The 23,567-nt window shown below is 36.2% G+C and overlaps 1 protein-coding gene across 1 annotated transcript in view; it reads left to right on the forward strand.

Moving 5' to 3' along the window:
- Positions 1-23,567, forward strand: part of LOC122787163 (A disintegrin and metalloproteinase with thrombospondin motifs 10-like) — a 1,217,364-nt gene that overhangs the window by 922,073 nt on the left and 271,724 nt on the right. The window lies entirely within an intron of this gene.

Below are 23,567 nucleotides of genomic sequence, written 5' to 3' on the forward strand. Positions count from 1 at the left end.
TTTGACAGAACAGTGAAGAAGTTAGGGTTGAATCAGATTTGCTTCCATCAATAAATAATCAAAACTACCCTTAATTTATAATATTAATGATCTTAAATTTCTAGATGTGGTTGATTTTTTTAAACTACCTGAACTCCAGTTAAAAAAATAAAACTAAACCTAATTTCTGACACTACTGCACTCATATTTCTAGAAGCATGCATAAGAATAGTGACAATGGAAGGCAATGTACCATATTTTACAAAAAGAGACAAGAAGTACCAGTTACGTTTCTCCAGCATGCACAATGCATACATTAAAATAAATTGCAAATTATCAGGTTATTAGTGTTTCTAGGCTTTCTTCCAATTATCAAAAAATTGGAGAGAGTTCTAGGCACAGACACAATACAAGATGTTATTTCAAGAGAATTACAAAGGAAATTATAGAGGAAGTATGTAAACACAGAGAAGATCTTTTTCCTCTCATACAGAGAGAGAGAGAATTTCCACCTGATAAGCACTTCCAGTGCCCATAGTCCACATCTACCGAATGGATTGACGAGTCATTGAGCATAATTAACAACATATTACATATGGCATTGGGAAATAGATATAGAGCAGGTGACTGGAAGTTCCCAAATTTTCTCTAAATAATAGGAACTCTGACTCTAATTTATTTAATTTTATTTTAAGATTTTTTTTTTTTATTTTATTTTGTGTTTTCAATCAGGGTAGAGTACTGATCCATTTGCACCTCTTTCAGATCCACTTCCAAAGTATCGTCTGGTAAAGTAACTTGCTCGGAGTTGTACTTATTTTTTGATGATGCATTCTGTTGTTACTCTAACATCGGGCATGGTTTCTAATAAGCGACCTACACTTAGGCTTTCAATCATAATGCAGACACAATATTGCAGCCCTTATTATTTAAGTTCTATTTTGGGATAGTCATTTGTCCCTAATGATCACTTCAGTTGTAATGTCCTGAAATTTGTATGAATTGCATTGAACGCTATGATTACGCTCTGAAATTGGGGGGAAAAAAATTAATAAGCATTTCTCTAGTATGAGGCCTTATCTTAACAGCACTTAGGTGTGTTTAACAAAAATTTATTAAGGACACCCAAGCATTGTTAACACCAGGTTATCGAAAAGGGTAGACAGTGCCAGCCAGCAAAAGAATGATGGCAGAAGGGAAACACCTTTTAAAAACTGTTCAAACTTCACTCTGTCATACTTAGAAAGTGTGGCAGAACAAAGTGTCTTGCACCTTTTGAAGTTTTTGCTTCCAGAGAGAACCATTTTGTTTCTGTGTGTTGCCCTTACCTCTGAACAATCCCTGATTTAACAGTACCACCCACCCACCCAACCTCTCCCCCGTAAAATTTTGGATCGTCTGCAAAATCACTGAGGATTGCAGTTCATCATTAATGAAAGGCATAAGAGCTTTATACTTCACACTGCTGAGAAATTAATGTTGATACAAAACCCAGTATTCTTTTATACTTAGAGCAATATTTAAAAGTTGTCCCTGAATATATTATTTCTCCATACTGTTTTGGATCTGTCCAGAACTCTTAAGCAAAGAAGATGAAAGGGAAGCTGATATCAGTTAAGCAGGACTAAGTATCTTTTAGGCTTTCAAAGCCAATAAAACACTTTGTGCTCCTAAACTTTTTGTTTTGTCTGTTTTAAAGTATGGAGCAGATGAAGCTCCATCCATCCATGTATCCTCAAACCTGTTTCACATTTTGCACATGGGATCGGGGTGCCACTTCAGCAGTGACAGTCATCTCAAGCCAAGGTTTACACTGCCGGGTGGCTAGCCCTGCCGCTGTAGTTCATTTGTGCCACACATTTACACACACACACACACACACACACACACACACACACACACACACACACACACACACACACACACACACACACACACACTCACTCACCTACAGCTGATTTAGAGTGTTCAGTCCACCTGCATGTCTTTGGAATGTGGGAAGAAACTGGAGCACTCAGAAGAAACCCACATGACTGCAGGGAGGACATGCAGATTCCACACAGAAGGCACCCCAGTCAAGAATCGAACCAGAGAACCTCTTGCTTTGAGGTGACAATAGTAACTGCTGCACTACCGCAACCAACCCCAATGAAGCTCCATGTACTACAAAGAATTATGATTAACTTGACTCTCTAAGTGTCTAAGGAATTTTCTGACATTCATATTTTGAACACATAATAAACTGGTTATGATCAGAGATCTGATCATAACCCCAGATGTATTGCAGAAAGCTTGGCTTGTATTTATTTTTATATTGCTTGAACAACTGGAAGGTTGAGTTATATCATACATGAACATTTGTATTTAATTGTGCAGAAAAATGAACGGTGTTTTGCACAGATATTCTGTAGGACGTACTCACTTTCAGAAATATCTTTTATGAACATTAAAATAAGTGGAATCGGTTGACAAAGAAGGTAACACAGAAACCTTACTTAAAGAAAAGGGAATGCTGTCAGCAAGCATTATTTAATTCTTACAGTCTGCCAGACCTTCATGAGGCACTTGAATTTGAATGTGTACTTAAAGGCAGATCTTAAGTCTCACATTTAAAATGTTATTTCTCTTTGAAATGCACGGAACAGGCTAATTATAATATAAAGTTATAATTATAATAGGTTCATAGGTAGGTACTAGGTTATCAGCCCAAGGGCCTAAGTAAGCCTAGCCAACAAGGTTCCCTGGCTTATGCCACCCAAGGAAGTTCATTTCCTGTGCCCCTGTTGAGTAGAGCCACAGAAGTGATCCCCAGGGTGTATTTCCCATTTCCCATCCACTCAAGATTTTTCTTGAAGAGTGCTAATGAGGAACTTTGCTTAACATAGATGGGTAGCTTGTTCCAGAGTATAGGAAGTCTCTGGGACAGGAATCTATCCCTCCAGCATGTCCTGTTTATTGCGGTGACAAGGTTTAGGTCCCTAGAGCATGTAGCTCGTAGGGATTGGAATTTCTTAAGATGTAGCATGTCCAACAGCGCTGGGTTTAACATAGCTTTATATGTTAGGCAGAGATCTCCTCAGAGTAGGCAATATGCTACAGAGTAAAGCTGGAGTTTTTTATGACGGTCAGTGTAGGGCATCTGTTTGAGACCAGTAACCCTCTTTGTGAGGTAGTTCTGTGGCCTTTCCAGCTGCTGCAGATGTCTTGTGAGGTACATTCCAAAAGGGGCATTGTACTCTTAATGAGTCTGAGTGCCGAGTAGAGGGGAACAATGACCTCTTTTTTCCTGGATGAGAACCCTTTTGTGATGAGGTGTGCCACATAGAAGGATTTCCTGACTACTGTGGCAATGTGATTATCAAAGGAGAGACTACTGTCCACCTGGGTCCCAAGGTCTCTTATCACACATTCGGCATTAAGTAGACTGCCGTTTATATGGTAGTTCATGGGTCCAGAGTTTTTACCAAACTGAATGACAATGCACTTTTTGGCATTGAGCTTGAGGCCATGCCTCTGACACCAGGCATCTTTCTCAGTGAGTCCCTTCTGTAGGATGTCCACACCATTTGGGGACTCAACTATGGCTCCTAGTTTGCAGTCATTTGCGAACTTTATTAGCTAGAGGCCTTCTGTGTTAGCCTGTACTTCAGAGAAGTAGATACCAAACAGGAGACGTCCCAGGACTGAACCCTGTGGTACTCCACTTGTCACTGGTTTGAAGTCAGATCTGGAGTCTGCAACTTTTACAGTGTGGGCTCTGTCAAGTGATCCAGCTGGCAACCCATCTTGTGATGTAGGTATTTATACCTAGTTTAGTGAGTTTAGCTATAATTCCAGAATGGGGTATGGTGTCGAAAGCCTTGGCGAGGTCAAGATAGGCTGTGTGAACCACCTTATCCTCATCTACGGCTTTGGTGACTGTCTCAAAAACGTCGATCAGGTTCAGAAGGCATGATCAGCCTTTCACAAACCCGAACTGGGTGGGGTCCAGAGTTTGAACGTTACCAATGTCTTTGTTTATGAGTTCCATGATGATACATTCCATGGCCTTGCAGACTAGGCTCATCAGGCTAATAGGGCAATAGTTCCCAGGATCAGTGGTGGCTCTCCTTTGTGGAGTGTGATAACTGCTGCACCATTCAGTGGGCACAAAGCCTGATGTGAGACTATGACTGAACATGGTGCTTAGGTGGGGAGCCAGTTCGTTCTGAAGTTCGTGTAAAATGCAGCCTGGGATGTTGTCCGGTCCCATGGATGCTGTGATTTTGGTTTTAGAGAGTGCAGCTTTTACCTGCATAGATGTGATTACAGGGACTCTGCATTCTTCCTGTATAGATATGGGCCCTTTAGGGGTTGAGAGGGGGGTAAACTTAGCACTGAACCTATCTGCCAGGATGTTGACAGTATCAGTTGGTTCTGTAATTTTCATGCCATTGTGCTGTAACTGGGTGTTGCCATTGAGATTCTTGATATACCTAAAAGATTATGAATTGTTCTTCTCTGATTATAATTTCTCTTCACATGATTAATTGCTTACATGCCAATAAGTGAAGTATTATGTTTTACACTATTCTTTTCTAGACTAAAAGTAGTTACTAGTGCTTGTGTACATTGTATTTATTTCATTGAATGGTAGCTGCTTTATGGAATTTTTACTGCCTGCATTTTACATGTATTATTTAATGCTACTTGTCCTTTTGGTCACTCCAGTATGTATTTTGCAGGAATGATACAACGTGTGTGTGTGTGTGTGTGTGTGTGTGTCAGAACCCCATCTGCTAGCTCTGTGTCTATTTTTTTTCTGCATCTCTTTTCTTTTTTTATAGTTTAAGGTGAACTACTTTTCATTAGACACATTAAACTGGTATGCTTTCCAGAAAATTGCACCATCATGAGTAAAGAGGTGATTCATTTATTGGGAAAGCTACATTAATGGAGGCTGTGTATTTGGGATGCTTTATTTGAAGTTCCACAATTGACAGTTTGAGTCCCAAAACTACAAAAAAAAGTCTGAATCACAGCGAACAACCACATATTTTAAAAGTCACAATTATACATTAAAAGCATTTTTGCATGGAACAAGCTCCCTTGCACACTTCCCCATTGTGGGGGCTGCATCGCTGACAACCTTACTACTTATAATTACTAATTCTAAGATTTAGGTACCTTGGATAAATGAGAATTCTCCAACTAATGCTGTGTTAGACTGAATGTATACTTTCCCATAACCAACTAAAATATGTATATTTCTGAGGAATGCACTTAGAGACTTCAGACAAACAACAAGACTATACTACAGACATTCTCAGTACTCAAAATGAACAGAGATTTATCTTTGTTCAGTTTACATCTAAAGTTCCTAGCCCCGATCAGGTGTTGGTTTTCTGATAATATTGGTTGCTTTCAGGTCATCAACTGCTTTAATGATGTTGATACAGTCATGTTTTCTCTTTGTCCAGAGGTCAGCCCTGAAATGGTAAAGCGTGTTCAGAAGAACACTCTATTGCAGAGTTGCTAATATCATAGTACAACATGGAGTGTTGTGATTATACTTGGAAATCAGTGAAAAGATAAGCTTATTATGCATAACAACTCTGTTATGTACCCCTCAAGCCTGCTATAATCTAATCTCATGCTGCAGTACATAACACATATCAGAGCTAGAAACATTTTACACAGACAAAAATGGTGCACTGATATGTCAAACTGTCTTTAAAGCTTAAAACTTTGTGTACATTTGTTCAACTAACAAACACTTCTTACGTCTATGCTTTTCTTCTGCAATGGTAATACATTGGAGGAGTTACAGCTCCATGTGTTACAAAGAATTATGACTGGGTTGCTCAGATCATAGTCAATATATTATGTGTCCTGAAAGTTCAATTGCTAAACTCTCATGGTGAATCTATTGACATAAGTTTCCTGATCATATAAATTATGACTACAAACCCCATCATAATCCTCCAATTTCTAAGTAGTAGGTACACCAATCATATAAAAAAAAATTAAGGTTGTCAACAACATGACAAGTTCCTCTTTGTGTTCTCTAGCACTCAGGCTTGGCTGGTTACTCAGGAAGAACAAAAAACCTAAACTGTTATATATAGCGACAATGAAAAAAAATGGAATATGCCAGTCTGAAGCAATAAACTAAAGGAAGAGAAAATATACATTTTTTCAACAAAGTTTACTGGCATTACACCAGCTGGAACAAAGCCCATACTGTTTTTGCACAGAAACGTGTAATGATTTAATCTGTGAGGATAGCAGAACTATATGATTTTTCTGCTATGTTTCTTAGCTGGCATTATTTCACAGAATGTCTGCTCTAGAATTCCTGATATTTTTTCCACACTGCCCAGCTTCCTTCTTTATACAGTGTGTCTTGGAAGTATTTCTTCCCATACTACTGATGTAATTTCGCCAGTGATGTCACGTATTGTCTCATCTGCAGAAAGGACTACATTCTCACACAGATAAGACTGCAGTGCTTTGTGCTGCAGAATCCATTTATGTAGAACATTAATGGTCTAACTAGTTGATATTGTAACCAACACAGCACTGCTAATAGTATGACAAAAATTATCACATTTGCAAATGGATGTTTGGTTTCTAAATGGCCAAAAGGAAATTTGGTTGGACATTTATTTAAGCTAAATGTTTAACCTTAAGGTAGTTTGTTTCAGAAAGGGGCTTAAGTACAAATAAAATGATTTGCCCCATAATTATAATAACCAATTCAAAAGGTGTGATTGTAGCAGTTTAATTTATTCTGGATTGTGCAATTATACAGTGATGCCTTGTTTATGCAAAAAACATTACATGCAAGTATTTGAAATACATCATCTCATGCATATTATTCTACAAATTATGACTGATTCATACAGAAAAATAACAAAAAAAATCTTAATATGGTATAGTATAATTCATCTTATAACTGTGAGGAGTGTATATATAAAACATTAAGAACCTTTAATTAAACAAATGTAATCACCACTCAGTTATGTTTTCTGACTATTAAAATGAATATATTTAACATGTTATGCTAACGTCTTAGTTCGTGTGATGCAATCTATTTTTAATAGTGTGCTGCAGGAAAGGATTATTTCTGATTGTACCTCTACACAAACGTTCTGATCCCATAAGAGCAGAACTCTCACAAAGGTATGCTACACTGTCTTTACGCCAAGCAAAATAACAGCGAATGAACTGTAAGTACCAGAGTTTCCTAGAAACCAGCACACCAAGAGCCTAAATTAAACTATCAGCATAAATAATTTAAAAAAAGCAAGAGAACCCAAGCAAACTTTGGATCAAATATCTTTTTACTGATTTATTTTGTCATTTGTGGATTCACTAGATAGCATAGGGTTATGTGTATAAAACAACATTTTTATTAAGTAGTACTGTGGTTTTAATATGTTATAGAAATGTTAAAATGTTTATTGAATAGAAACAACACATTTTATATGCCCAATTAGGGTTTTCTGTTGCATGTTTAGGAAATGTAGGTGTTATCCTTAAAGAGCAAGAATTAAAGTGTGATGACAATGAAATGTCAACTAATTCTGAAACTGCTGTATGTGGGAGCAAGATCGCTCGATCAAAGTACAGCAACTTCCAAGTCAGTATATACATGTTGCAAGGTAACGTGGAGTACAGTTCCCCAGATCATGGAATGCAGGAGGGTCTTGCCTCCTGAAAAAGTGTTTTTTTATGTGTAAAGGGAAGTTTTGCACTTTCCTGTTATCTACTAAGGATCATGAATAGTTTGTTTTCCAAGCAGTGTTTGTCAAATCGATTATGATTGTCTGAAAGAAACTTTCATAGACGGTATGATTTTGCTTTTTCTCCACTATTATGCAGCTGTGGAGCTGGTATATATAAGCTGAACAGTTTAGGGATATCACTGTGCAGGGGGTGCAGAGGGGGATTGCCTCCTGCAAAAAAAGAAGAGCTTAAAATAGTGTTCTTTTTTCAATGATTGTCCAATGGAGGAAGGACCTTCAACAAATAATTATGAATTCTGAGGAAATCTAACTGTTATTTTTATTATCAGGCTATTTAAGTGCACATTCATACCTTTGGCTCAGTTTATACTGATGTACAAACATTGGAACAACTAGAGTTTAGCAGAGGAGCAAGACATTTATCAGTTTGGATGGAAAGTTTAGCTCTGTGTGAACTATGGTAGTAACAAAAAAAAGCATGTACTGTTGAAACGAATGGGTAGTTGCAGTTAGTCATAATTATTGCAAATCTGCTGCACTTTATTATGGCTGACATTATGCCATTTGTCAGTGTAGGGGAACAACATCTGAAGTCTCCAATCAAGCTTTTGGGTTGTAATCCCAAACTTTCTTTTCAGATGAGTCTAAATGAATGGGAAACATCTTCCACCTGTAAAACTTTTCACAGGGGAGATAAAACCAGTGTTAAGCTTTCTGCCATCATTTATTTTCAGTGGGGGATATACTATACCTTACATAAATAAACGTGAAGAGTGAAACCCTCCAACATAATTTCATTATCTAAAATAGGTATTCAAACAACAGTTTCATTAAATGCACTCAAATGAAAAAGTAATTATGAGTACATTCAGTGAAATGAAGTACTAAAAAGAAAAAAGCCCCAATATCTGCTCCCATTTAAGGAGTTGTTTCCCCTCTACCCTGCTACCTCCTGTAACAAAATTAGACACTGTGATCTGTGCTAGCATGTCTGGCTAAAGGTCTGTATATAATTTCATTTTAACCTGTGTATTATAATGCCAGCATGACTAGCTATGATATTGTAATTAAGTTCTTGCATGTTGATTTATGATCTGTTTGAACAGAATGTTTAAAGACTTGAACAGTGTCCGTTTACATTTCTAATTGCGCATGTTTGTGAAGAGAGATGCTAAAGGCAATCTGTCTCAGATTCAGTTGCTCAGCAGAAGATGTCATCAGAATGTTAACAGTTGCTAGGTGTTACTGTCAGAAGCTGAAAGACAGGAAGAAACTTTTAGAAAACAGCTGTTGGTTGAATTTAAAAATATGAAATGAAAATCAGAACTGGAACAGTTGACAGTTGGACTAGTCTATAAAAGAGCCCACTGGAGACATTTACAGCATGTTATGAGTTGTCAGTTACAGTTATCAGTTGAACTGTGCAGTGGATACCCAAAAAGGACTCACCAAGAGCTGTAAGCCTGTCTTTGCTCTGGTGTTCTTTAGTTAGTTAGGGAATTATAACAAATCAGCTAGATCAGTTAGAGTTTTTATGAATATTTGATCTCTATCCTACAGTACGGATGTAATTTTCCTGGTGACTGAATTCTGTTTTTTTTATTGGGAATTACTGCTTTATATTTTTAATCATTTTGCTCAATATTAAATATTTTTTTTTATTAACTTACATTGTGGCTGGACAAGCAGTGTTTTTCTTTAGTGATTTGAGAGTGCTTATACTTGCCTAGATCACTTCCCGATTCACTCCAAAAGCCTGACTGCTTATGTCATTTGCTACTATTTGTTTTAATATTTAATTTTCATAATTGGACACCCCTTTAGAAGAGCATGAAGACACTCTGATTGGTGGGAGCATTACTGTATTATTTTGAGGAAGAGACATAGCTGGAAATGTGTGTCAGGCTTTCCCAGAAGTGTCTGGATGTGTGAGATTTAATTTAAGTGTGAGTGTATTAGAAGTCTTAAACTGGGACACATTGCTCTTAAGTGTCTAATAAGGAGTTACATTAGGAGTACACAGAAGTATACAGTCCATTTCCAGATTATAGAGCATGTTCCTGTTGTGCTCTTAGGAGAAAATTGTGAAATATTATTCCTGTTTAATTGACAGTTTCACATTGGAGTCAGTAGTGAGGATTGAAGCTCCTTAGTTACTGACCCCAGGATAGTAAGGGACGTCACATTATTTGGTGGCAGTCTGGTGGGATATTGTCTGGATGTCACATTAATTGGTGGCAGTCTGGTGGGATATTAACTGGATGTCACACCTCTATATGGTGGGCAGTCTGGTGGGATACTGTCTGGATGTCACATTAACTGGTGGCAGTCTGGTGGGATATTAACTAGATGTCACACCTCTATAGTCAGCATTCTGGATGTAGCACCTCTGAGGTAAGTAATACAAGCCCTCTCACCTGTTTGAGGGATAATTTTTTTGTTACAATTTAGGAAAACTGCAGTTCAGTTGAGTATTGTTCAGGCATATAGCTGGATATCATACAAAGGTAGACATTTTCAGACAGTTGTATACAAAAAAAAGATTAAAACTATATTATAAATGACTAGTTTACAAACCAGAAATATATTTCTTCTGTACTGATATTAATGTATACAGATAGTATCTAAAAATAATTTGTTAAGAAAAAGATCCATATTATGTGTTGGATCATATAAGCAAACTATTTTTAAAATATAAATTCAACACAGAATATTATAACTAGAACTAGTATGGTGGTGTCATTCTAAATGAAATACTACTGGAAAGATCTCAGTCAGTATGTAATTAAACTGAACTGAAGATAGTGTCCGGTTTATGAAAGAATAGAATCAGAATTGTGACAAGAAACAAAAGCTTTATACCTATGTCATTTCACAAAAATCCAAGTCTGTTCAAGGAGAGCTAGCCTGATGGCGAAAAGGGACAAGTCACACCTGCCATGTTAGTAACCTCTGTCTGAGTAGCAGCTGGGATATAGATAATTGTGACTGAGATGGTTAGTAAGAAACCAAATCCTTTCCTGGGTGCAGAGCTAATGTTTTACATACAATGAAACTGCTGGGCCCTGTGAGGGCTTCCCAATAGGCAGACACTGTCGATGGACTTTTATTCTTAGGTCAGCTTCCACACAGGACACATGTGGAAACAGTTTGCTATAGAAATGTTGGATGACATTCACGCAAACTGGGAATGGTTGAAAGGCAAATTTCCAGTTCACAGAAGTTCAAACCAAAAATGGTCGGCTCCACAACAGTGAATGCTAGCATGCATTTGATGTGAGATCGGTGTTCTATCTGGAGGTCATGGTGCACTGGGGATTGAGAAATATAACCATTTCATCACTGTAGTACAATCTTGGAATATGTATACATTATTAGCAGGGGGTGTGAGGGGTGCATCTCCCCACATGGGGGTGCAGGGTGGCTTCCCCCTTCTAAACATTACTTGGGAGTGACTAGAAAGCAAGGTGCACTGGGTAATGTTGACTTTGTCTAATGGGATGGGTCGACATTATTGGTTTCATTATTGTTGCCTGTCTGATGTTTTTATTTTCAGTATTTTTTTTGATGACATGATCATTTGACAGCATCCGTTTTAGGATTTTAATAGTAAATCTGTGGAAACATGTAGTTATGTCCAGCACTAGCAATAATGCACTCCTTACATCTAGAAGATCTTGAGAAGGCATGACAAAGACCCCCCCCCCCAACTACTGCCACTCCAAAGTCACCAGTACAAAGAAAATGAACTGACATGTGATGTGCAGTTGAAATACCAGTCACCTGAGGTCATCATGGGAGGAGGAAGAGAAAGAAAAATAATATCAAAAGAAAGTCGGGGGACAGAGTTACAACTACTTTTGATGGCAGTACAGCTTTATGGTGTACCCTTACAGATTCTTTCTGCATAAATCTGCAGAAGAAGAAAGCCTGGCATTTCAGCAGTCAAAATCAAAATGAGAAATAGTTTTATTTTAAAAGCTGTCCACTGATACTGTGGATATGAGAACAAGACTGGACTGGGGGGGGGGCACAACTTCCTGTAAAAAGTATAGGATATGACACACAGCTTAGAAGCAAACAAGAAAAGAAGAGACAGTGAGGTGATATGTGTATATATATATATATATATATGATACCATCTCACTGCCCTTTAATAGGAAAGGCATGAGGTGGTATATGGCCAAACAGCAGTAAAGGGCAGAGACGTGGCAAATACCCATACAACAGTGAGATGGTATGTGTACATGTAATGGTAAGGGACATTGAGGTGGTACATATAACAGTGACAGTCAGCGTGGTGTCATGTGCACATAAAACATTCAAGGGCAGTGAGTTGGCATTTGTAAATAAGTGAGGTGCAGTGAAGGAGAAAGTGTACATATAACAGCAATGGGCAGTGAGGTGACATGGGTACATATAATAGTGAGGTAGCAAGTGTACATATAACAGAGATGGCAGTGAGGTGGCATTGGTACATATAACAAAGATGACAGTGAAGCGCAGTGAGGTAGTTTGTATACATAAAATAGTGAGGGGTAATGAGGTAACATGTACACATAACTGTGAAGGGCAGTGAGGTAGTTTGTGTACATACAATAGTTAAGGGCAGTGAGTTGGCCTGTGAAAATATGACAGCAAGGGGCAGTGGGGTGGCATGTGTACATAAAATAGTGAGGGACACTCAGGAAGTTTGTGTACATATAATAGTGAGGGGCAGTGGGGAGGCATGTGTACATATAATAGTGAGTGACACTCTGGAAGTTTGTGTACATATAATAGTGAGGGGCAGTGGGGAGGCATGTGTACATATAATAGTGAGTGACACTCTGGAAGTTGGCCTGTGTACATATAATAGTGAGGGGCAGTGGGGAGGCATGTGTACATATAATAGTGAGTGACACTCTGGAAGTTTGTGTACATATAATAGTGAGGGGCAGTGGGGAGGCATGTGTACATATAATAGTGAGTGACACTCTGTAAGTTTGTGTACATATAATAGTGAGGGGTAGTGAGGTGGCAATTGTACATATAATAGTGAGGAGCAGTGAGGTGGAATGTGTACATATAACAATGAGGGTCAGTGAGTTGGCATGTGTACATAGAATAGTGATTGGCAGTGAGGTGACATGTGCACATATAACAGTGATGGGCAGTGAGATGACATGTGCATATATAACAGTGAGGGGTAGTGAGGTAACCTGTACATATATATGTGAGGGGCAGTGAGGTGACATGTACATGTAACAATGAAGGGCAGTGAGGTAGTTTCTGTACAAATAATAGTGAGGGCAGCAATGTGGCATGTGGGCATATAATAGGAGCAGTGACTTGGTATGTGTAAATATGACAGTGAGGTGTCATGTGTACATATAACAGAGAGGGCAGAGAGGTAGCATGTATACACATGATAGTGAATGGCAGTGAGGTAGTTTGTGTACATATAATAGTGAGGTTCCATGTGTACACATAATAGTGAGAGACAGTAAAGTGATATGTGTGCATATGACAGTGAGAGGCAGTGAGGTAGCATGTAAACATATGAAGGCCAGCGAGGTAATTTGTCTACATATAATAGCGAGGTGACATGTGTACAATAATAGTGAGGGGTAGTGAGGTGATGTGTCCACATAACCGTGAAGGGCAGTGAGGTAGTTTGTGTACAAATAGTGATGGCAGTGAGGTGGCATGTGTACATATAACAAAGAGGGCAGTGAGGTAGCATGTATACACATGATAGTGAAGGGCAGAGAGGTAGTTTGTGTACAATAATAGTGAGGGGCAGCGAGATGACGTGTACACAACAGTAAAGGGCAGTGAGGTAGTTTGTGTACATATAATAGTGAGGTGATGTATACAATAATAGTGAGGTGGCATGTGCACATATAATAGTGAGGGGTAGTGAGGTGGCATGTGCACATATAATAGTGAGGGGTAGTGAGGTGGCATGTGTACATATAGTGAGGAGCAGTGAGGGGGCAAGTGTAAGTATGACAGTGAGGTGACGTGTACATTTAATAGTCAGGAACACTGAGAAAGTATATATATTTATAAAATAGTGAGAGGCAGTGAGGTGGCTTGTGTACATATAATAGTGAGGGGCAGTGAGGTGATGTACATATAATAATGAGGGGCAGTGAGGTGACATGTACATATAACAGTGAGGGGCAATGAAAGTGAGGTGGCATGTGTGCATATAATAGTGAGGGGTAATGAAGTGAAATGTACATAGAACAGTGAGGGGCAGTGAGGTGGCATGTGTGCATTTAATAGTGAGGGGTAGTGAGGTGGCACGTGTGCATGTAATACTGAAGGGTATTGAGGTGGTATGTGTGCATGTAATACTGAAGGGTATTGAGGTGGTATGTGTGCATGTAATACTGAAGGGTATTGAGGTGGTATGTGGGTATTGAGGTGGTATGTGTGCATGTAATAGTGAAGGGTATTGAGGTGGTATGTGTGCATGTAATAGTGAAGGGTATTGAGGTGGTATGTGTACATGTAATAGTGAAGGGCAGTGAGGTAGTATGGGTACATATTACAGTGAGGTGCAGAGAGGTGGCATGCATACATATCTTTGAAAGGGGCAGTGAGGCAACATGTACATATAATAGTGAGGGGCAGTAAGATATGTTTCCATATAACAGTGAGGGGCAGTGAGGTGCATGTGCACATATAATAGTGAAGGGCAGTGAATTGGCATGTGTACATATAATAGTGAGGTTGCATGTGTACATATAACACTAAGGGAGAGTGAGGTGAAATGTGCATATAGCAGTGAGGAACGATGAAGTAGTTTTTGTACATATAAAATTAAGGGACAGTGAGCTGATATGTGTAAGTGGCAGTGAGGTATCATTGTGTGCATGTAATAGTAAGGGTCACTGAGGGAATAAATGGCCATGGGAGCAATGAGATGAAATCACCCTATACAAAAGGATAAATGAGGAATGGAGTACTAGGAACACAACTTCCGGAATGAGGGCAATAACTATAGAGTGGACATAAGGACATCTTCTCAGAAGCCAGGGGGACTGCAAATGTAACAGGCTACACCTGGATCTGGTGGAATGTAAATTCACTGAAACAAGAAGGCATGCAACAGAATGCTGAGAGTAGCAACTTCATTCTTGCTACATCAAAAGGACAGACTGAATATGAGCACAGAGTTATCCAACATTTATAAAATGATCACTAGTTTACAATTGACCTTCTGGGTATTAGAGATCTACTCCAACATCTACGTAGTTTGTCATATATAATGGATGTTTACCAGCTTTTAGTATCATTAACTTGGAAATGTCATGGCAAGGCACTTATGGTGTTAGTGGGTAACTTCTCCTACAGTCATTTGAGAAACATTTTGTTTGCATTTAGAAGTATCAGTAATCTGGGTAAAGTTCCTTAACAGTGATGTGTTGTTACACCACTATGGTGATCTGGACAGATAAGCAGGTCATATGAGTTAAAATTAGATGACAATTTTCTTTCACAAATAGTTTTATCTTTTCCTTTCTGTATTTGAATGCTGAATAGGAACATAATGTATACATTTTTTTATTTTTAGGGTTTTACTCATGAGTGATGTTTCTACCATTAGTGCCATGGTTTGGTTTCAACTCAGTTCATGACTCTTCCTTTGTTAGAATTGTGAGCATCAGTACAATTCAGACTAAAATGGACAGAGAAAATAGATAAAATGATACTTTGTACTATCACATACAGAAATCATAATAGCTATATCACAAATCGGGCTACTTCTTAGATATGTGATAGACACCACGGAGTAAGTGTTAGATGTACATCATTCAGATAAGAGTCTGTTATGTGTGACTTTCTGCAGAGCTACCTTATAGGACCAGACCATATTTTTTTAGTTCAGTCAACCTCAGCTATACAAGGAGAAAAACGTATACATGCCCGCGGGTTTTGTATTTACATGAATTTGATACAGATTAGAATCTAAGTAGTACTTGGATATGTATGATTTATATACTGCTGCAATGATAAATGGTATCAAACTAAATGGTTCCACTATGAAATGTTGAACAGCAAAGCTTGAGCAGAAAAACTACTGAAAACATAATAACCAAAATATAGATGGGAGAAAAGTAAAATAACTTATTTTTTACAAGGTGGCAAGCCCCCCCCCCCTTCTCTCTGAACTCATATATACCATCTCCATGATTACACCACCTCAAAGAAGGGAGAAATCCCTCAAGAAAGAGAATCACTAACAGTCATCAGTTACAAATACCAAAAATACACTAGTGAGCACCATCTACCAGGAGATGGTTACTTTTAATAAAACTTAGCAGCTTTGTTTATTTAATTAATACAAAACTAGCTACAGGGAAAATCACTCTCTCTGTATTTAACACAAATTAATTACACAAATCACAGTGTTTAGCAGTTTCATCTCTGGTCATTCAGAGACTTCTTCAGAACATAAAATCAGTTCAAAAAATATCTTTTAAAACATTTAAAGCATTTAAAGAACACACACCCTTGTATAGAACCAATGAACTATGGACACAAACTAATTAACAATTCTAACTTAAAGACAACATTGCTAAAAAATATATTAAAATAGAATAACATTGAATTGACAAAAATCATAAGTAAGTACCACCAGTATATAAAGCATATATGTAAATAGATACATCTTAATAAAAAGAATAAATATAAATATTACAATTAATTTGTAAGAGCTGCCCGTATGGTGACTGTTTTTGAAGCTTTTTTGGATGAATGTGACCTTCTTAAGAGTATGTTCCTTAAAAGAGGGTATCCTTTAAATTTGATTAATGAGGTTATGGTTGAGGTGATCAGTGAAATAGAGAGGGGTCATTTTAGGCCTCTGCTTTCAAGTTGTCAGTTTGATACGGTCATTACAGGGGGGCTGTTTTGAAAATGATGCTAGTTTGAATGATAACATTATGTTGAGACCTGACCATTTTCAGCATAGATTTATTACATCATTTAATAAGATTAGTAAACAGATGCTAATGTTATATTCAAAAATTGGGTCATTGTTTAAAGACATCAGGTAGTGTGTTGGTGAAAAACTTAATTGTGTTTATCGTAGCGGTAGGTGCCTCAAGAATATTTTAGAGAATAATTATAAGGACCGTCCTACAGGTATCATGAAAAAATGTGGTTCTTACAACTATTGCTCTTATATCATAGAAGGTTCCTCCTTTAGCATGTGGTAGTGAAATTAAATAAGAAATGTACCCGTTACACCAAAAAGGTCATTTATAGTGCTTTTTATATGATTTGTCCCTGTTTTACATAGGTAAGACTGAGAGGAAATTGAAAGGTCGTATCTATGACCATCTGTGAGACATTAGGTTAAAAAAGGGCGCAAATGCTTTAGCTAAGCATTGTATGGAGTTTGACAATCATTTTTATTAAATTTACTGCTATAGAGGTTCTTGATGTTGATGTCAGGGGTGGCCCGTGGACATCATATTTGGAAAGACAGGAGTCTTATGGCATCTTAGAGTAAATGCCACCCAATGTCCAGGTATTAATGATTCCCTTTCCATTTCATGCTTTTTGAAACTAAAAGCTTTGGGGAGGTAATTCACATTATTTTATTATTTACCAGTTTATAAGGTGGCAAGTACACATTTTATTAAATTTTATTACACATTTTATTACTATTTTAGTAGGTTAACATTATATATATATATATATATATGTGTAAACATATCCATAATACAAATCCATAATACATTTGTAATATTAACTCTGCTGGTGAAGCACTATTCTCTTGCACCATAGCCAAATTATGGAACTCCCTCCCACCCACAATTATCTCCGTACCTTCATGCACCCACTTCAAAACTTTACTAAAAGCGCACCTAAAAACATGCTGGCTATGCCCTTGCAACTCCCACTCTAATATCACTCACCCCATCCAACCACTACCTTTCTTTCCACCCCACTAACTACCTCGATTATAGCAAGCTCAGATGCTCATAAGCCTAATATTTATTATACAGCAGGAACTTCTTATTGTAACATTTGTTAATGTCTGTTATGTACTTCGCAGATAAAGATTCTAGTTGTCTTCTGATGTACTATGTTCTTCATCTGTAAATATGTTTGTAATCAATTGCTATGTTAATAAAATTGTTAATCGCTATGTAATCCAATGTAACTACTGTCTGTTTATTTACTGTGGAGCTTTTCTCCCCAGGCCTCCGCTGAAAATGGACCTATGTCCAGTCTTACACTCCCGGTCAACAAATGTAAATAAATAAATAAATAAGATGCAGCTGTTTACATATATGCTTTATATACAGGTGGTACTTACTAAGGATGTTTGTCAATTCAATTTTATTCTATTTTAATGTATTTTTTAGCAATGCTGTCTTTAAGTTATAATTATTAATTAGTTTATGTCCATAGTTCATTGGTTCTATATAAGGGAGTGTATTCTTTAAATGTTTTAAAAGATGTTTTTTGAACTGATTTTATATTCTGAAGAAGTCACTGAATGACCAGAGATGAAAGTGCTAAACACTGTGATCTGTGTCAATAAATTGTGTTATATATAGAGAGGGTGATTTTTTCCTGTGGCCAGTTTTATATTTCTGGTTTATTTGTTTTGTGGTGTATCTTATTTAATTAAAACATCATTAGAATAATAAACAACAGTCGGCGATTTATTTTAAACAAACACACCTAAAGAACATGACAAAACCTGACAAATAAGAAGCATACAGTAATAAAAAATACAGACACCTGGCACAAATCAAAACAATGACACATGTAATACATTCTAAAATCATTTAAACCAGTTATGATATGTGCATCATACATTATGCTTTAAGTACATATAGATATTGTATAAAATGATAGAATTTTAACAATAAATAAATATATGTGTAAAAACAATAATCAAATACATCTAAAACTCTAAATGCTAGTAAAATTAAACATAAATATTCTTACTACAGCAATTGTATTAATTAAAATACTAAGAAGTTAATACCTTTTGAAAACTCCTGAGATTAAATGTAAACATATCATGGTAAAAGATCCTAATAAATAAAATGTGAGGTTAAACGTCATTTAATGTCAACATGACTTGCCTTTAAGTTAACACACTGTTAAGGGATACTTTATCGTGAGGCCCTGGGAGGTAAGTAGCCTTCAATTTGATTTGTCAGTAAAGCTCCCTAGCTTCAAGTCTTGCTTTCAAATGTTCGTTCCTATTAGGATAACTTCCCTGCTTCCAGAATTTAAAAAAAGAAATTTATTAAACCCATTATACACTTTTGAATGAAGGAACAATTCATTGGTGGTATCACATTTCTTAATGACATAAACATGTTCATAGATGTTGTACCTGAGTTATTGTTCAGTTTTCTCAATGCAGAATGAGGGTAATGTTAAAAATAAGAGTATATAAACCACTTCAGTGGTATTACAATTAAATGTAACATTATTCCTTATGGCCCTAGAAAAAGATACCACATTTAAACTTGCTCCATTGTGAGAAAATGTATATTGGGAACAAGCTTCACATTTACTCATGCCATACTCGATATTGTACAGCCCAGTACCTTTAAATATATTTTTAAAAATCTTTGTCCTTTTATTCACAAATGTTAACACCACCCCAATCTATCCATCATTCCAAAGGAATCTATGCCAATTTCCAGTTTTTAGTAATAACGTCCTTAACTCTGTTACTCTGATCCCCAAAGGATATAATCATAGCTCCTTCATGATTATTTATTGGAGTTGCTTTCAGTCTCAACCTGACCAAGAGCATTCATGTCCAATAAGACTAGGGGACACCTACGATCACAATTATTGGCCTATACATATATATATATATATATATATATATATATATATATATATATATATATATATATATATATATAGCCATGGGGGTGAAAACTGATAAAAATGCAAAAAAAATAAATAGTGAATGTGAACTGCCTATATAATTATATAAAAATAACAACTAGTACAATCAAAACTGAATTGCCAAGTAATATGTAAAAAATAAACTGTTTTATTAAGGTATATTAAAAATTCATGCAAAATCTAATCTCCTTTCCAAAATATTAAGATATCATCCAAAAATCTAATGTACAGAAAATGTGACCCCCAAATTGTGAACTCATAACATATACTTGCTCCCAATACCACATGGCAATATTTATAAAAACAGGTGTGGGACACTGCTCCCTTCACAAAACCCATTGCACATGTATAATATTCCTCCTCAAAATAAACATAATTATAAGATAAAACCATGTCATTAAATCCAAAATTAAATTAATCTCATTTTGACAAAAGGCTGACCTTAGAACCAGTGCCTCATGAAATCAATCTAACCCCAACTCATGCGAAATCAAAAAAATAAGTCTTTTACAATAATGGTTACAAACTATACATCTTTATCAAAACGTCCTCCTTAGATTTTTCTTAAAAATACTGTTTAGTGATATTAGTCCAATTTATGATGTTAAGGGCTTTAAGATCTTTAACTACAAAAATATTTCTATTACTAGCAAACTTGTGAAGATTTTTCAAAAATGGTTTACTTTTGCTCCCTCCAGAAGATATGTTATGATTGATGCCATATTGGATTGAATTTGTTTTTGAGAACACTGAATTTAAACTTGCTATATGATGAAGGTATTAACAGAAATGTGGAAGTCTACAGATGTAGCATTTTTAATCCACCATTTATATTCCCAATACCTTTGTTTGAAAAATGATGTGAACGAGATAAGACTATCAGACCAACTGGTAAGAAAATGTACAATTACTGCACAATGGAGTATCTTATTGAGGCAATTTTCCCAGCACAAGTCCATTAGAGTTATGAAAGCTGAAAAAGCTGGAGGGAATCAGGATAATGACCACCACTGACTATGTATGCAAGCTGTATAACTATCTTAATAATGCAGAATTCTAATTAAAAAAAGTAACCATTTCCTGGTATGTGGTGCTTACTGGCATAGTATTTTTGTGTGTGTGTGTGTGATCAGTTAGAAATCACACTAGTAATGATTTCCTTTGGAAAACGTTGATCAGCATTGTTTCCCATAGTGTCTTGTACTTGGCAACTAACACTCAAGGAATTTGGACTCAACCACTTGACATATTACCGTGCACACTGATTCATTTTAATAGCCAATCAGGCAAATGACGAATGTTATTGATGCATGAAATTTTCTCATAACAAGAAAATAAAGTCAAGGAGCTTTTTAACATTTCATTTTATTATATCTCCAAATTTCTGAAGAAAATAAACTGCGTTGTAACACTGATAATCAGTAAAAGAGCATCAGAAAGCTGAAAATGTTATTGTTTATGCAAGGTTTATGTCCAAACTACACAGCATAATACAGACATCTAATAAAACAATTAATGCACATTAAAAGGAAAGAAGCATTTTATACAAAAGAAGTTTAAAAAAAAAATCTAATGGAATATGAATACTAGATCTGGTATATTTTATTTCATATAGGTTGATAGGGGAGTACTATTCTAACTTTTATCTGCAGACTATACTCAGGAAAATAAAGCAAACATGTTTGTTATTCAGAAATTGCCACAATGTCAGGTTATGTTAGTCATAGTTACTGAAATAAAAAAGAAAATAAAAATGCAGTGAAGAAATCTTCTACATGTATCTACACCTCTCTGGTGTTTGGGCAATGGGCCTTTCAAAAGGTAACACACAGAAAATGTTAAAAAATAAGCATGTGGTAGATACCTGATCTGGAACACTTGCATACTGGGTCCACAAATTCCATTTACCAGTGGGAATTATTTCTGTAATTTTTAGGTATCACTTGCAGCTTTTATCATGATATTATAATAATTATATTGCATCTCTCTCTCTTTATATATATATATATATATATATATATATATATATATATAGAGAGAGAGAGAGAGAGAGAGATTGATTCTAAGTTAAGAAAATTCAATAAAACAAACGTATAGCATTATATATAGCAAACGTAAGCAAAATATAATTTATGGAAAATTAGTGCTTTGACCTTGAAAATCTTTTTTTTCCCCCAGTACTCATACAGTTCCAATTCATGATTTCCTGACAGTTTTCACACATAACATGGAAAATCTGTATGTTTCATATTACTAAATTTTAGCAGAATGTTGTGTTATCATGATTATTATTGTTATTATTTTTGAAAGTTAATGGGGTCATTGAGTATAGGATAATTTGATGTTTTATTACCTTGTTATTTGTTGTTGGCTTAATAAAGTTGTTCTTAAAAAAATGGAAAAGATGTGTCATTATAAACAATATTGGTAGGTATTAAACAGGGGAATCAGTTTTAACACCTCACAGTGTCAAGGACTGAAGATTGAACTAGGCAGAAATGTTATTTAACCAATGTCAGTTTCAGTAATCTTTTGGAAACCTGTACAGCAAAGTACTTCTGTTTCAAGGTGTAGAACTGTCTATTTTGTTGAAATATTACTATGAAATTACTAAATAACACATATCTTGGATTTTCTGACTTGTACCCATAGGGTTAAGTATGTACAACTAACAGAGTTGAGGGAGGTCAGCAATCAACATGGGTGTGATTGATTTGTTTGTCCCGCTTGATTGTTCAGTCTGTGGTTTGGTTTTCTTCCAGGTTTCACCATTTCACCATGCCTGGCATGCGATTATCATTTTTGTCGTTTGCATTGGTTTTGTTTGGTCAGCTTCAGCTTTCTATCATGAATCACTGAATCAGCCTGGAGATATTTAATTAGATAATTATGGGATATCATTTTAATTATTAGGTGAAAACTTTTAATTTTATATTCACATTAATTTACGTTTCCTTTAAGTATATGCTCCTGGACTGAAACTGAAATTAGTCCACTTGGACCAGTACTCAGATCTGGTTAATAAAGAAATAAATTAACATAAAATTAAAGATCCTCGATCCACTCTTAAATAAAACCTCAAAGTCAGTTGATTGATTTATTTTTTATTTTATTTTACACTTTGTTGACTTGGTTAGTCTCACCACCTTTCAGGGATATACAAGATGATATTTATATACGGGAAATTTGGCCATGGCATCAGGGAATTCCCATGAACTTTTTGATAAGTACTGTGGAATCTAATACCACCAACTCAGGCAGATGGGGGCCTGAGGATTACATCTCATCTGAAGGATGTTAAACTCAGGAGTGCAGCATCCACCTTATGCTACAATACAGTGCCAGTGCTGGAATATTAATCCAATTAACTGATGTGGGAATCAAACTCAACTTTCTGCACAAAGGAGAGTGCAGTTAATATCAGCACTGGAACATGACTGGAGATGTTAATGCAGTAACTGGAAGCATAAGTGCATTGGTACCACAGAGTCAAACGATGTATTCAAACATATTTAATGATGGGACCTGCGGCACTAAGATAAACCATAGAGCTACCTTATTAGGTTTGTAGAACTATAGTAGATTGATATGAAATGCATACTTTAAGATGTTTTAACAAATATTAACTCTCACCCCCTGCAATCACAAGAGAAGCCCCTAATAGTTTTAACCATGTATGGTCCAAAATGCTGTGAACAAAAATTAAGTATTTGCCATGAGATGGCTTATTACGTACTTAGGATTTTAATTTTGCCTCGTGGGCTTTTGGAGCCCATCACTACAATTAACTTGTATAGAGTTGTACCTTATTTAGTGAATGCTTAGTCATTGTTTTTGATTATACTCCATAGCTTAATTGCATGAATGGTGACCGTCTATCTTTACATATACAGTGTTGTATAACTTCTTCTATGTATACATATGAACATACCTACATACATACACAGTATGGTAATTACAGATTTA

The sequence above is a fragment of the Protopterus annectens genome, chromosome 13.part0 (assembly GCF_019279795.1).
Source record: "Protopterus annectens isolate FY-2018-M chromosome 13.part0, PAN1.0, whole genome shotgun sequence".
Classification (NCBI taxonomy): Eukaryota; Metazoa; Chordata; order Ceratodontiformes; family Protopteridae; genus Protopterus; species Protopterus annectens.